The following is a 15010-nucleotide window of genomic DNA, read 5'->3' as shown; positions in this document are numbered from 1 at the left end:
AAAAACCTCTCATAACCGCCTCATTATTATAATTAAAAAAATTTGGTGAGTGAACAGTACTCACCAACAATATAGTGAATACTGTTCACTCACCAAATCATTAAAAAACTATAAAAATTTAGTCAGTTCTCTATGTTCTTTTTTTTTGTTGTTTTCTTTCTTTCTCACGCACAACTCTGGTTCGTTATGCAATGTTTTAGACTAAAAATGTATTTTTTTTTCTCTTAAACTACAATATTTCCATACTTCAGACATCCAATGCCGTGCAAATTTCTTGTTCACATATTCCAACAAGTTTTGTGGAATTAAAGGGGCATATTTGGGTAGTATTTTATTTTTGATTATTTTTTAAAAACATGTTTGGGTAGGTTTTTTAAATTCAAATTTACTCAAGTTTTATCAAACTGTTTTCAATTTTGTCTTGGGTTCTCTAAACTATCCAAACATAATTTTAAAAAATAAATTTTCTCGATATTCTCAATTTTAAATATAGTAAAATAATAATAAAATATAATACAATTTTTTAAAAATATAAACATTAGAATAAGAGAAATATTCAAACATATAACTGTTAAGAAAAGATAAACATTCAAAAAAGATTAAATAGAGAAATAATAAAGAAATATGAAAAAAAAAAGTATTATTTATATGAAATAGTGATAGTGAATTGTTAAAATGGTGAAGCTATTGGAGGTGCATTAAAAAAGTGGCTCACTAGAATAGAAAAAAAAATAATTTTTAGCTATTTTATAATTAACTAGTAAAATTTGGTGAGATTACTAGAAATACTCTTATTTTTCTTTTATGCATAAAATATTGGATTTTACGATAAAGGGCAATTTGAAAAATTAATTCGATCTCTATGCATGGGACCCAAAATATCTGGTCTAAACATACTTCATTAATTTATGTATAGAGTTATTCTGTAAACCAATATCTCAAAAGAGTTAATAATCATTATAAAGAGCTATACTACTTGACCCCTATCTCACCTGAGAAAAGTAATGGAATTCTACCCAATTTTTCCAGTGGCTGCACATTGTATAATGTTCATTGTGGAGAAGCGGCAAATTGTCATGATCGAACTTTTTCTCAGCGTACAATTGTGGCCTGAAAAATTCCAAAAATGCAGCTTGGATCCTCACCAATTAATAAGATGGAAGTAGAATTTCTCTTTCCATTTCCCTTTCTTCTGAACCCACCAAAGGTCTTGCCACTCTATCCAGCAGGGAATATATTTCTCTCATTTCTGGGTGAGATGGATATCCAACAACAAACTCATGGACAATCCCATTAGCCTCAATATATTGAACTACACCCAGGACCCTTTTTGATCTTTCATTTTCCTTCTCACTCTCATTGCATCTTCCCATCTATCCGAATAGGCAAAGATTTTGGCAAGAAGTGTATGACTACTAGGATCACTTGAATCAAGTTTCACAGCCCATTCAGCCACCCGTTCACCTATCTCAACGTTGCCATGGACTCTGCAAGCACTAAGCAAATTAAAGAACGAATAAAGTGGAACTATGATCTCATAACTTTCTTTAGGGACTTCTTCTATCAATACCTCGATCTGCTTCATCCAACTTTCCAGCTCGACCAAGATCGAAGGTCAATCAGACACCCATATTGTTCTAATTTTGGCTCAATCTTATATACCTTGGTCATGTAATTAAAGAAATGTCGGCCTTCCTCACTCAATCCTCCATGATTACAAGCACTTGAAACACCAATAAATGTGATATCATCAGGTTTAGCTGCAGCTTGTTTCATTTCTGAGAACAATTGATCAAGTGCTTTGCTTGTCTTGCCATTCATGGCAAGGCCATAAATAATTGAAGTCCAAGAACCTGTATCTTTTTCCTTTACACATACACCTCACACCATACTAGTCCAACAAATCACATTTTTCTTTGGCATCTCATCAAAAATTTGTCGGGCTACACTCAAACTCCCACACTTAGCATGCATGTCTAACAACGGCTGGGATTGCTAATTATAATAGTAACTTCAAGATCGTTTCCTACAGAATTGTGAATTTCCTTGCCAAGCTCCAAATTTTTCAATGCTTTACAAGCTGATAGAGTGCTTACAACTAGGAATGTCCATGCATGCGGGCGGATATTAATTAAACCCCTGCATCTATTATTGGCAACTATCTACTATTCACACATGTAGATGTGGTTAACAAAAAACACTATCTACATATGCGGATGGCGGTTTTAGGGCCGTTATGCGTTTTTGTGTTTAATACCAAAACGACGTCATATAGGTTATGTTGAATATTTAAGTTTTAGGTTTTTTTCTTCTCATCACTTCAAAGTTCACATTCATACGCCGCTAGAGCCCAAAGCCGTCTTCTCCCCTCGCCTCTTATATCCGATTCTCTTATAGCTTAGACTCTCATTATGTATTTTATATTTTGAAGTTGTAATATTATTTTTTTAGGTTTGTTGAATTTGTAACTTTTTTTTTATATATATATATTTTCTGGATTATTTCGATTAAGCAGCTGCGTGGTTAATGTTGGCTGCAAGGTTAATTTGGCATTGGGTAATTACTTATATACCTAACATGGGAAATATTGGGACCGGCAGCTAGGCTGTAATATTGTATATTTAGACATTTTTATTGCAATTTTTGTTGGTTGTTGGCTTGATTATTATGCTCATTGAATTATGGATAAAAAATATAAGGGTGTTTCTTGTGAGTATTGATTACTAAGTTGTACCCATAATCTCCTCTCTCTCTCTCTCTCTCTCTTTTCTTCTTCTTCTTTTTTTTTTTTTTATTTTTTATTTTTATTTTTTTTTCTTCTCAGTTCTACATATTTTCGATGTTGCATTACATTTTAAAAACAAGCACAAAACACTAAAAATCGACTCAAATTATTTTTAAAATCGTTTAAAATAGACTCATCACCTATTTGCGAATAGAGATAATAACCGCAGTAACCGCGCGGATGCGTATAGTAAAAATATAGTACTGATGCAGATTTCTAAAAGCGATATCCATATTTTGTAGATGCTAATGCAGATATTGCAAATAATTGCATCCCTATGTACACCCCTACTTACAACAGTGGCTCCATCAGGCTTCTCATTGCTCTCACTTCACATTCGTTGAAAGACATTCACAGCATCCTCAAACCTCCTACACCTAACATATCATGAAATCATAACATTTCAAGGCACCCTGTCTCTCTCAGGCATTTCTTCGAACAATTGCTAGAAATTCTCAACCTTGCCCAATTCGGCATACATTTCCGGAAATTTATATATATATATATATATATATATATATATATATATATATAAATCAAAGAGTGAAGTGTAGGTATTTTTGTAAATTTCGTTAAATTCTGACCAACGCCTAAATTCTTGCAATTTCTTTTCCTAGAAAAAAGATGGGTATTATATTTGAAAATCTTGACACTTCTCCGTTATGATTTTGCTAAATCCTAATGGATTTGTAAAATTGAAAAAAAAATAAAATTTGAAAGATGGATATACTAAATTGAGAGTTTTGAAGTTTAGATGGTAATTGCAAATGTGATAGCAGTTCAAAGAGGTTAAGTGAAGTTTCTCCAACATATTTCGTTTAAAAAATAATGATTACAAGTGAAAAGAACTCTATTTTGTTTTAATTAACACATGCACGTGTATAATTTCCTACGTAAGAGTAATGTTAGATATTATATTTTTATTTTACAAGTATTTTACAATATTGACGTAACTATTTTAACTAATTTTTAGACCAATCATTATTTTAAAAAAAAATTAAGAATTGATCGAGATTGTCGCGTTAGAATGCATTACTGTATTTCTAAATACATCACGTGGTGTATATGGCCCATCAACTCGAAATGCATGTATTTCCCACTCTTTTTTTTTTGGATGGAAATGCATTTTCCATTTCTTTTTTCTATTTCCTGAGCAATACACAGGAAAGAAAGAAGGAAATGACCAAAAATAAGAGAGAGAGAGAGAGAGAGAGAGAGAGAGAAGAGGACAGCTACAAAGGCAAATGACCAAAAATGCTGCAAATAGAGAGCAGCCCACTGGCCACTACCCGAGAATAAATCTACAAGTAGCTTTCCAAGGGCAAATCGACAATGCTATCTCGCGTAGATTCAGTCTGTTTGTAGCAGGTGTCTGATAGGCTGCCAACGAGGCTTCCACCTGGAATTTCTGGCACGTTTCCTACTCATATCTCAAGCAGTATGGCACGCCTCGCCACGAGGCTAACGTGCACCAAAGCAAGCCCTACATCTTCTCCTCCGTCTATATAACACTTGGCCCTGTCTGTCTGTGTTTGTCCCAAGCAACAATCCTGACTGATTCCTCAGACTTTCTTTTGCTTCTGTCCCTGTCAAAAAGAAGAAAAAATGTTTCACATTTCCATGATGTTTAGGTCGAAGTGCATCACGCATGCTACTTTGCATGACGATGATGATCTTCATTATGATAATGGGTGTATTAATCTCCCCATGGAAGGTGACGGAGATGATGATGATGACGACGATGGCGACTACGACTATGCTCCTGCTGCATCCATGGAAGGTGATGGGGATGATGACGATGACGATGATGGTGATTATGATTATGCCCCAGCTGCTTGAGCCTAGCTTGAAGCGCCAATCCGTACGTATCTTGTGGAAACCCTAGCTAGTCCTAGAGCCCTAAAACCCTAAAAGTTTTAATGATCCTAAAATGCAGTCAGAAAATCTGTTTTTGATGTGCTTTTCTCAGCTTCTTATAATCTCATGACGCTCATATGTAAAATCTCTTCTTCTTTTAAGGGTCCCTTCGGCTAATTAGAACATATATTCCTAATAAATTTGCCTTTTCAGGTGCATCATAATATAATTAACTTCACATGCGTTTATTTATATATATATATATATATATATATATATATATAAAAGAGAGTCCATATTTATACGAAACTAAGAAGTTGAAGAGCCGTTATCTTTGGATATTTGCTCTTTGTAAGACCAACCACATGCATGAAGAAAATGAATTAATGGTAATACTATTGCTATAAAGAATACTTGTGTTATTTTTCTTTGGTTAGTATTAAAGACTTATGATGTTGAATTAGTAAATTAAATAAACAACTTATGTTTTTGTACCATAATGGTCTAGTCCATCCATTGAGTAATTAAGGATCAATAGTGTTCATAGAGAAAGAAAAAAGTAAGAAAGAGATTTCATTAATGCAACAAATCCATGCATTATTGACCAAGCTAGCTCACGACACACCTTAATTTTAAGTTAAGATCAGCCACTGCAGTTTTGAAAATTAATGTGTTTGAAACTCCAATAAAGAAGCAGAATTTATGCTTTCATGACTATTTCACCTGCTAGCTAGCTAGCTACTTCAATTATTTAATAAATGTGTAAGATTAATGTTTAATTACCGATAAAATAAAGGCAATCTAGCATCATTGATGAGCAGATCAATGACAATCATCATGCATGCATATTACTCGATCGTACGTACTGCTGCCCCATCTTTATAACAGTCGTAGTGTTGGTCTGGAAATTAAGTGTATGAATCATAAAAGTAAAAGGTTACACAAACCTATAAGGCTATAACTAAGGAATAGGGTTCCCAAATCACTACGTACATCGATCATACTAGAGATAATAAATTTTCGGTCCTCTTTTGAAAATCCTTACGAAATTAGTGCAAATTATAATTAACCAATTAGGGTGCTGCTCCATAAAACCAAATACAGTACTAAATAAGACAAGGAAGTCATTTCAAAAAAAAATAAAATAATAATAAGACAAGGAAGTAAATTCAATGCTTTCCTAACTAGTGTCTTAAACAACTGCCAACTTATTGTAATACAAGTTTCAGAGAGTAATTAAGTAGCTATATGATTCTTGTTAAAAGTACTCTAGTAGTTTTTGACTTTTTTCCCTTACTTAATAAATTACCAATTGTTTCAAAAACTTAACCTAGATAAGAAATTATAAATTTAATTATTTATTAAATATTTTTAATACTTGCTCTTGATTACTACTTATTTTGATACCATGATAAATTATCCTAAAACCTTAAGTTAATGAGAATTCACCATATGATGAATTTGATCACTTAATCAATATTATAAAGTGTTTTTTTTCCCCCTTGCTTTTATTTAGTTTGGAGATAATATATAACACTTTATGCTTTGTACGCTCTTGATCACTGTGATGCAGGATGAGAAAAGAATAATTTGGTCTTTTATTTTTAGTAGTTTTTATTAATTAATTAGGTTATTAGTATTTAATTTATAAGAGCTGTGCTATTTTGTAAATAAATAAGTTTGCATTGGCCCAAAGTCGGCCAAATTAGGGTTATGGTTTTTGTCAATTTTTATTGAAGTGTTCTTTTGTACTATAATAGAGACAAATTAGAATTGATGAATAAACATATTATTTTCTTTTAAGATGTGACTCATCTTATTCCTCATCTCTTCTTTTGGTACTGTGACTCTTTATTTGAATTGTGTTACTCAATTCCTTTTATTTTTTCCCTTTCTATGTTTTTTTTTTTTTTTTTTCCAAGCTTTGGCTATTCAAGTATTGACAAGGAAGAGAAGCCAAGAGTTCTTTCTCTCCATATATAATTAATTATTATTGAGCAATTGGCCGCGGTCACAGTAAATAATACAAAATACTTACATACAAGAATGTAAAGATTTACTTGGCTCCCTTAACATGAGGTATGTCAACAAACGAAAACAATCAAAAGGAAATATAAAAGATGGAGTACAAAAATAATAATAGATCGAGATGAAAACAATTCAAAAGTGAATCCTATTACACCCAAAGTCTTACACTGAAAAAAAAAAAATGAAAAAAAAAAAATCTTTTCACAAATTAAAGCTGAAAAATTTCCTCTTTGTTCTCCTTATTTTGATGCAGCAGTACTCTCAAGTTTTCTTCAATCTTACTGTGCGCGTAGCGTCCAATCTATGAGTAAATGAATATATATATATATATATATATATATATATATATATATAGAGAGAGAGAGAGAGAGAGAGAGAGAGAGAGAGAGAGAGAGAGAGAAGTTACCCAATAAGCATCATCAATGAAAATCAAGATCAATCATGAGACGATTAGAAAGAAAGAAAGAAAGAAAGATCAATCACGAGGGAATATTGAGTACCTGATCTTGATTTGTGGGAACAGGAATATATATAACGCTCCGCTCATATTCATATTTCAAGAGATTTTTATAATTTAGATAAGATTTGGCATCTTTGATTTGATTTTTGTTCAAATATATCAAAGTAAAACAGTGCCCATATATATCATAATGTTATAGTTTTTGTTGGTGTTTTTTGCGTTAGACATGCAATCGTGAAATTGTTGTCTGCATGCTGAGCTGAAAGACAAAACAATCCTGTGACATGCATCCCTGTTCCCTAAAACCATTTAGTGCCTCAGCCTATTGGCTAGTAAATAAAGAACCCATCTATATATATATATATATATATATATATATATATATATATATATAAAGTCCAACTTATCGAAACTATGGATGTCTTAGATCAGAAAGGCATGAAATTAAATTAGCCATGACGAAGGAATTGATTTTTTTTTTTTTTTTTAAAGTAAATTGGAAAAGGGTAACAGGGAATCAAAGCACCAAAAAAATGGGTGGACTCTTCAACAACATACCCAAAACAAAAATGACAGGGCAAAAATTATAACTAAATAATAGAAAATTAGCCAAAAAATGACTTGATCATTTTCTGTAAGAGCCGCATAAAATGGTACAGAAAGGAGCACAAACTTTCAGAAGTCGCTCAACCTTTTCCGATCCTCCGCTTAATTAAAAACAACAACAACCGGAATGAAGTTGAAGTGGAGAGAGACACTGTCAAAATCAAGGAATTGACTAGTTATACCAAACTTGGACATCTTTGGTGGATGTAAAAGCCTAGCTAGCTTCTAGCAATTCGCTTAATTGCTAGAAGCACTCAAATTAAATTAAAATCCCGTACGTGATTTCAGTAAAACACCTGATTATTCACACCCTCCCTCCAACAGTGATGTAATTATAATCTTTATTCCTCAACAATTCAAATCCAAAAAAGAAACATATAATCTGCTACTTTGACTGACTATTTTCATTCCCACCAGGCACCATCAGGCCAAAAAAAATCTTGCACTTTGTATGACCCAACCATTAATGCATGCACATGATCGATCAAGTCCAAAGATGCTCCAACGTGTTTGCTGAACTGTCAACCGGGGTTCCAAGGTGTATGAATCAGATAGGATGGCCTGTCATTGGCATTGGGTCATGCACACTCTTCAACCATCAGTCCACACTCCCCACGTGGATGGCTTATGCCGAGACCAGTCCATTACCCTCTCTTCCCTTTATTTAACACGAGTCCATTTCTTTTTCTAGTACTTCAAACCTTGAGAAGGAGACCAATTCTTAGTTTCACTCCCATTCTATCTTATTAATTTTGTTACGTGAGTCCGAAAATGCTGTTCAATTCCAAGGCCTTTGCCCCTGCATTGTACAAGAAGAGGCATGGAGATGGAGATGACGATGGTGATGATGGATATGATCATGCCCCCGCCGCATGCATTGAAACGGATGGAGATGATGATGATGATGATGATGGAGATTATGACTATGCTCCAGCAGCATCCATGGAAGGTGATGACGATGATGACGATGGTTATGACTATGCTCCAGCTGCATGAATACATGTTTTACTGCTACTACTTCATAATCCCAATGGAAAGAGAGCTACAAATCCTATTTGTTGGGTTCCTAGCTAATTAAATCCCCCAAAAGTTTTGTTGGTTATGATAAATTTCAAGCTTTATGTATTCTTAATGCATGCGAGTGACTTAATGTTTTTCATGTCAATCTTGCTAAATGGTAGATGGTCATTATTAAATATTTAAGTAGAATCGATTCACTTTTGTTCTTAAGCCAAACGGTTAAACTACACATACCCATTGATCAAGCTGTCCAAAGGATTATATCCCGAACTGGACTCCTCTCAAACAACTCTCTAGCTTCATCCAGCTGACCACAATCTACATACCCAGACTGCACGTACCGTACTAGTCCAACAAATCACATTTGGCATCTCATCAAAAATTTCCCGGGCAACACTCAAACGCCCACACTTAGCATACATGCATGTCTAACAACGCATTTCTAATTATAATAGTAACTTAAAGCTCGTTTCCAACAGAACTGTGAATTTCTTACCAATCTCTAAACTTTTCGATGTTGTACAAGCTGATAGAGTGCTTACAACTGTGGCTTCATATATCAGGCTTCTCATCTCTCTCTCTCTCTCTCTCTCTCTCTCTCTCTCTTCGCATTCGCTGAAAGACATTCACAGCATCCTCAAACCTCCAACACCTAACATACCCCGAAATCATAACATTCCAAGACACCCTGTCTCTCTCAGGCATTTCGTCGAACAACTGCTGGAAATTCTCAACCTCGCCCTGTTCAGCATTCATTGTCCATGAGTTATTTACAAACATAGGTGTCGAACTCAAGCCCAGTCTTCAACCCAAAGGCCATCCTTTCTCAGTTGCCAAAAGAGCCAAACGGCTTTTCTAAAGCTACCTTCGGTAAGCATCTGAGCTTTGTGCAATTTCAACATTGTGGACGTTACAAATATTTAGAGCTCTATGGGCTTTTGGGCTGACTTGGTTGCTTCGGAGGACAGCGAATCTCTCGCGAGAAAGAGCTCAGCATAATAGTAGGTTGATCAAAATTATAAATTACAAAAATTAATAAATTTAAATATCATAATAAATTATCAATTAATTTTAAAATTTTAATATTGATGACAACATATATTTATTTATCTATTATTGTAAGGCACCGTTTATTGTACAAAAGAAAGGGCTCTGACTCTGGGCCTAAAGAATCTGAAGCAGCTTTTCTACGTTTTGAAAGCTATCAGAGAAGCTGTAAGTATTCTATTACATCAACCATTAATTGTGGTTAATTAAGTTTTTGATCTTTGCTTATTTGGTGAATGTGGAAGTTGATTTTGATTTTATGTTTGCAAATTGCAGTCTCTGATTGCAAAGGAAACGTAGTTTTATTGTACGCCAAAAAAGAAGACTCGCGAGTTCGAACATAAAGAGGCCGCTCGAAAAACTTCTGGTACTCGAAAACGGAACTCGGGTCAGAGGCAAGCATCCTCTTGAGAGTTCCAACATTTTTACTAGCAGACACTTTAAACCGTTTAGGTCTCCAGGTTGTACCCACATGGTAGATTCCATCTGATCATCAAAAGAAACACGGACTCTGGGGACTTCATTCAGATCAGAAGGAAGATTGTGTGAGTGCAAAGTCGACGGAAACCAAGGCATGGTTGAAGAATTATTGTTGTACTCAAATAAAGATTGTGATACTATCGAGAAATCCATCAAGTTATAATAGCTTTGTGATATTCTTCATCATTTTGAGCATCTTGGTTGTCGTTGATACGACATCTCATGAGATATCCTGCAATGTCCGCTACTCCTCCACAAGGGGCCATTAAAACCTTGGTATGAGGAACGAAGCCTTCCGCACGAGCCACACTAGGCCAGTCCCAACCAAACTTACCAGAGTAATAAAATTTGTGCATCAGAATACAAATCTAGTAGCAGAAATCATTAACATAAACATAAACTGTTAATTACACAAAGAGTCATTTAGCGTCTATCTGTTTAAAGCTTAGGCATAATTGTACACAACAAAAGAATGGTTAACACCTATGTGTTATAAGCAACACTAACCATATACAAAATATACATCAAAAGGACCATCCAATTCCAACGCCACTACGACCCAAGCGACATGCTTTAGTCGTAGTACTCCAAGTAATTTGCCACAAAGTCATCCGCATCGTGTACCTGCAACCAAAGGAGTTTCATCTATACTGTTGTAGTGGTAACCACATTTGTATAAGTGAAAGTATGAGTTCATCCCCTCAATAAATAATACAAAAGCCTCAGGCCCTCAGTAGTATAAGACTCTACCTAGCAAATAAAGTACACAAGCATAACACAACCATTATAATTGTATCTCACCGTATTCACACACCCATACATTCCCAAACATTGGTCACATCATACATCACATGCTTTATTCTATTTCTTCCTACCAACTCTTATCTCAAATTCCAAGAGTCACGACCCACATGTGCCAGAAGTTACAACCCTGGACTTACCATTACTGTAGCTAGAGCTACAACTCTAAACTTACACATCGAACGCAAGATCACCAACTCACGAGTGCTAAGAGTTACAACTCTAGACTTACCCCAACTGTAGCTAGAGCTACAACTCTAGACTTACACAGATCCCACCCGTAAGGCTACGACCCGCATGACACACCACTCAACCAAGAGCTACAACTCTATGGCCTACCAACGACTCACAAGTGCTAGGAGCTACAACTCTAGACTTACCTTGTCCCACCTGTAAGGCTACAACCTGCAGAGCACACTACCCGACTAAAAGCTACAACCCTATGTTCTATCACTGTGCAAGATGCTACGACACTAGACTTGTCATTTTCCAACTACCGAGTTCTCATTATATATAGGTACAGGGGCAGAGCCAGGAATCTGGAGGTGGAGGAGCCAAACCTAAATAAAATAAAACAAGTTTTAAACTTAAATTCATACTAAATCATAAGTTATAATTGCATACAAAAGTTACATGTCCACTTTTTTTCTAAATACAAAAGCGTTTTAGTTTTCTATCGACATGTACAAAAAAAAAAAAAAAAAAAAAAAAAAAAAAAAAAAAGAAAGAAAAGAAAAGAAAAAAAATAACTTCATATCTCCTTTGAATTGTCCTCAACGACGGTCTTTCATAGAATAAAATTCATCCATTATCATCTCTGTCGTGAAATTCTTAACAATTTCTTTTTCAATATAAACTACCAAATGAACTGCTAGAAACTCATCTTCCATTCTACTACGTAATCTAGTTTTTACAAGTTTAATGGTAGAAAATGCTCATTCAATAGTGGCAATAGAAACATGGAGAATCAACACTAGACGAATCAACCTGTCAATCAAATTATAGATCTTCAATTTTCCTGCAATTGCTAATCCTCTGCATAACTCAGATAAAGTGGACATATTTTGAAAATTTGAATGTTTTGGCACATCAAGCTTATAATGATCCAATTGAAATCTCAAAAATGATTTTTTCTTGCTTAGTAAAGTCTTGAGGATAAAACTTCTCAACAATGTTGCATATATCATCGATCTTAAATGATTTGTATGCATCTTCAAGGCTTAAAGCGGCACTAAGAATAAGAAGTTCCACAACATGCTCATCAAATCTATTATTTAGTTCCTGTAATCGGAAGTTTATTACAGCAGTAAATATATCAATTCTAAAATGATGCTCCATTGTAAAGGAAGATTTGTCATCTTGGCGACATGATCTACCTCGAGACGAGCATTCATATCAGGAACATCAATTTTATTTTCTTCACAAAATGATTTAATAGTATTAAGGAAAGGCTCTCACTCTTCATTTCTCAAATTCTGAATAGGTGATTTTGTAGTTGAAACTATAGTCATGACATTTAAAATGTCTTGAGAATTTTGTTGCAAAACTTGGCAAAGAGAATTAGTAAATCCCATAATCTGCTTCATCAAATGTAAGATCAGAACAAATTCAAATAATGTTAATACCATATAAGCCGCTATAGCATCACCGCGTTGAGAATAGTTGGTTTCCTCCTTTGAGATAGTATCGAGAATTGAGCAAGTTGCATGAAACATTTTTATCAAGCTATAAACATAATTAAAATGAGAAGACCATCAAGAATCTCCAGGTTGTTGCAAAGTATCAATTTGGTTTGCCCACCTTCCAGTCTCAATTTCATTAGAAGCAAACATACCTTCAATCTCAGCAACTTGAGCAGATTGCAATTCATCATTGCGTTTTGAAGAACCAACAACAATGTTGATAATAAAATTCAAATTGGCAATGAACTGATGAACATATTTTGCTTCTCTAGATGCTGCAACCAAAGCTAATTATAGCTTATGAGCAAAGCAATGCACATAATATGCATATGGACATTCTCTAAGAAATAAAGCTTGTAGCCCATTCCATTCACCACGCATATTACTACCTCCATCATATTCCTGACCTCGAATATTCTGAATTTTGAGGTCGTTACAAGAAAGGACATCACATATATTCTTTTTTAAAGTTAATGCAATAGTATCTTTGACATGTACAGTATGAAAGAATCTCTCCCGAATAAAACCATCTTTATCAACAAATATCAAAATAATTGTTATTTGCTCCCTTTTTTACTCATCCCGAGCTTTCATCAACAAGAATGCAAAATTTGACATTCACAATTTCTTCACGAATTACATCTTGCACTTTAGTTGCAAAAATATGCAAAATTTCTTTTTGAATTTGGGGTGATGTACATTTGGCATTTCGTGGAGCATTAATCAAGACAACACTAGCAACTTTATCATTATAAGTTGCTAAAAACTTTATCAATTCAATGTAGTCACCTTGATTTTTTGAGTCAGAGTTTTCATCATGACCTCTAAATGCACATGCTTGGAATACTAGCCATCGAACACTATCTATTGATGTTTTGAGCCACAATCGATTATTCTAAATTTCTTGTGATGACTGTTTTTCAATTAACTTGTCAATATGCCGTGAATAATTCTTCAGATCTTCACAACATTTCACAGCAATTTTGTTTGGTGAATTTGGATTTGTCCTCACATGCCCCATTAAAGGACAATTCATTCCATCATTCACATTTTTTTCAATTCTTAAAACTTTTCACAGTAAATGCATCTGATCCCACACGGCCTGTCGATTTCTTAGCAAAAATGTAACATGGATGACAGAAGATGGCATCTTTTGATTATGAATACTCCAACCAACTTGAGTATGCCTGAAACCAAGAACCTTGAAATCGACGACGATGATTATCCGATCCTAAAGTTAAATATTCTGTAGCTTTAAGAATAAATTGACATGGGCCAGCTCTAAGATAAGCACGTCGCGTTTCATTTTGAAAGTTAACAGGAAATTTCCATATTTGCAGACATATTCTTGGATCACGTTCCAAAGAGGTGGCATCAATTTCTTCAGGAAGGATTCTTGGACATTTAGAAGGCTGCTCATCAGTCACTGAAGCATTAAAATCTGTTGCTAACGATCTATTTAAAGGTATATCATTATCAACCTCTGAATGACTTGCATATTTTTTCTTAAAGAATGAATCAATTGTTTTTTGTCTGCTCATTTTTTTTAAGCTACAAGAATAATTTATAGATTAATAAATTAACCAAAAAGTATCTAGAAATATAAGATATTTGTTAGAATTGTTTACTTGTAATAGTTCTTATTAGCATTAACAAGCGTAAAAGCAACGAATAATTAACCAAATCAAACCCATCAAATTAGAAAAAAAAAAAATCCAATAATCAAAGTAACTATTAAAAATATTAATCTAGCTAAAATAGCAAACACAAAAAAATATAAACTACTTGACAAATAAACTAAGCACTATTAATAGGGTCTAAGAAAAATGAGTACATTTTAATGAATCAACGTTATTTTGAACTTGAGGCATTTCTTAAAAACAAACCAAAGACAAATACACTAGAATGATAGAATCTCATATTCTCAACTGTCAAGGAGTCAAGAGACATATGGTCCCACTCCCACCACTCTTACGCTTGACGCCCCGCAGCCTTTCATATTTTTTTTTCCCTTCTTTTTAAAAGGTGTTCAGTCTTAAGTCCTTTATCCTTATCTTCTTCACGAATCAGATTAGAATTTATCATAGTATCAGACGGGAGATGCGGCAAACGCCCCTCAAGCTCAGCCTTTCATTTTTTCTTTCCTTTTTTTCCTATTCTAATTTCTCTTTTCAACCTCAAACCTCAGTCCTTTCCTCATGCTAGTTCTCTCTTCAACCTCACACCATCTCAAAGAAACCACAG

General features: G+C 34.2%; 1 pseudogene; it reads right to left on the bottom strand.

Annotated features, from left to right (window-relative positions):
- Positions 1-564: 564 nt before the first annotated feature.
- Positions 565-9582, bottom strand: LOC133856678 (pentatricopeptide repeat-containing protein At1g31430-like; annotated as a pseudogene).
- Positions 9583-15010: the final 5428 nt, after the last annotated feature.

The sequence above is a fragment of the Alnus glutinosa genome, chromosome 14 (assembly GCF_958979055.1).
Source record: "Alnus glutinosa chromosome 14, dhAlnGlut1.1, whole genome shotgun sequence".
In the NCBI taxonomy this organism is placed as follows: Eukaryota; Viridiplantae; Streptophyta; class Magnoliopsida; order Fagales; family Betulaceae; genus Alnus; species Alnus glutinosa.
The sequence above is the reverse complement of the archived record's forward strand: the minus strand, read 5'-3'. Positions and strand labels throughout refer to the sequence as shown.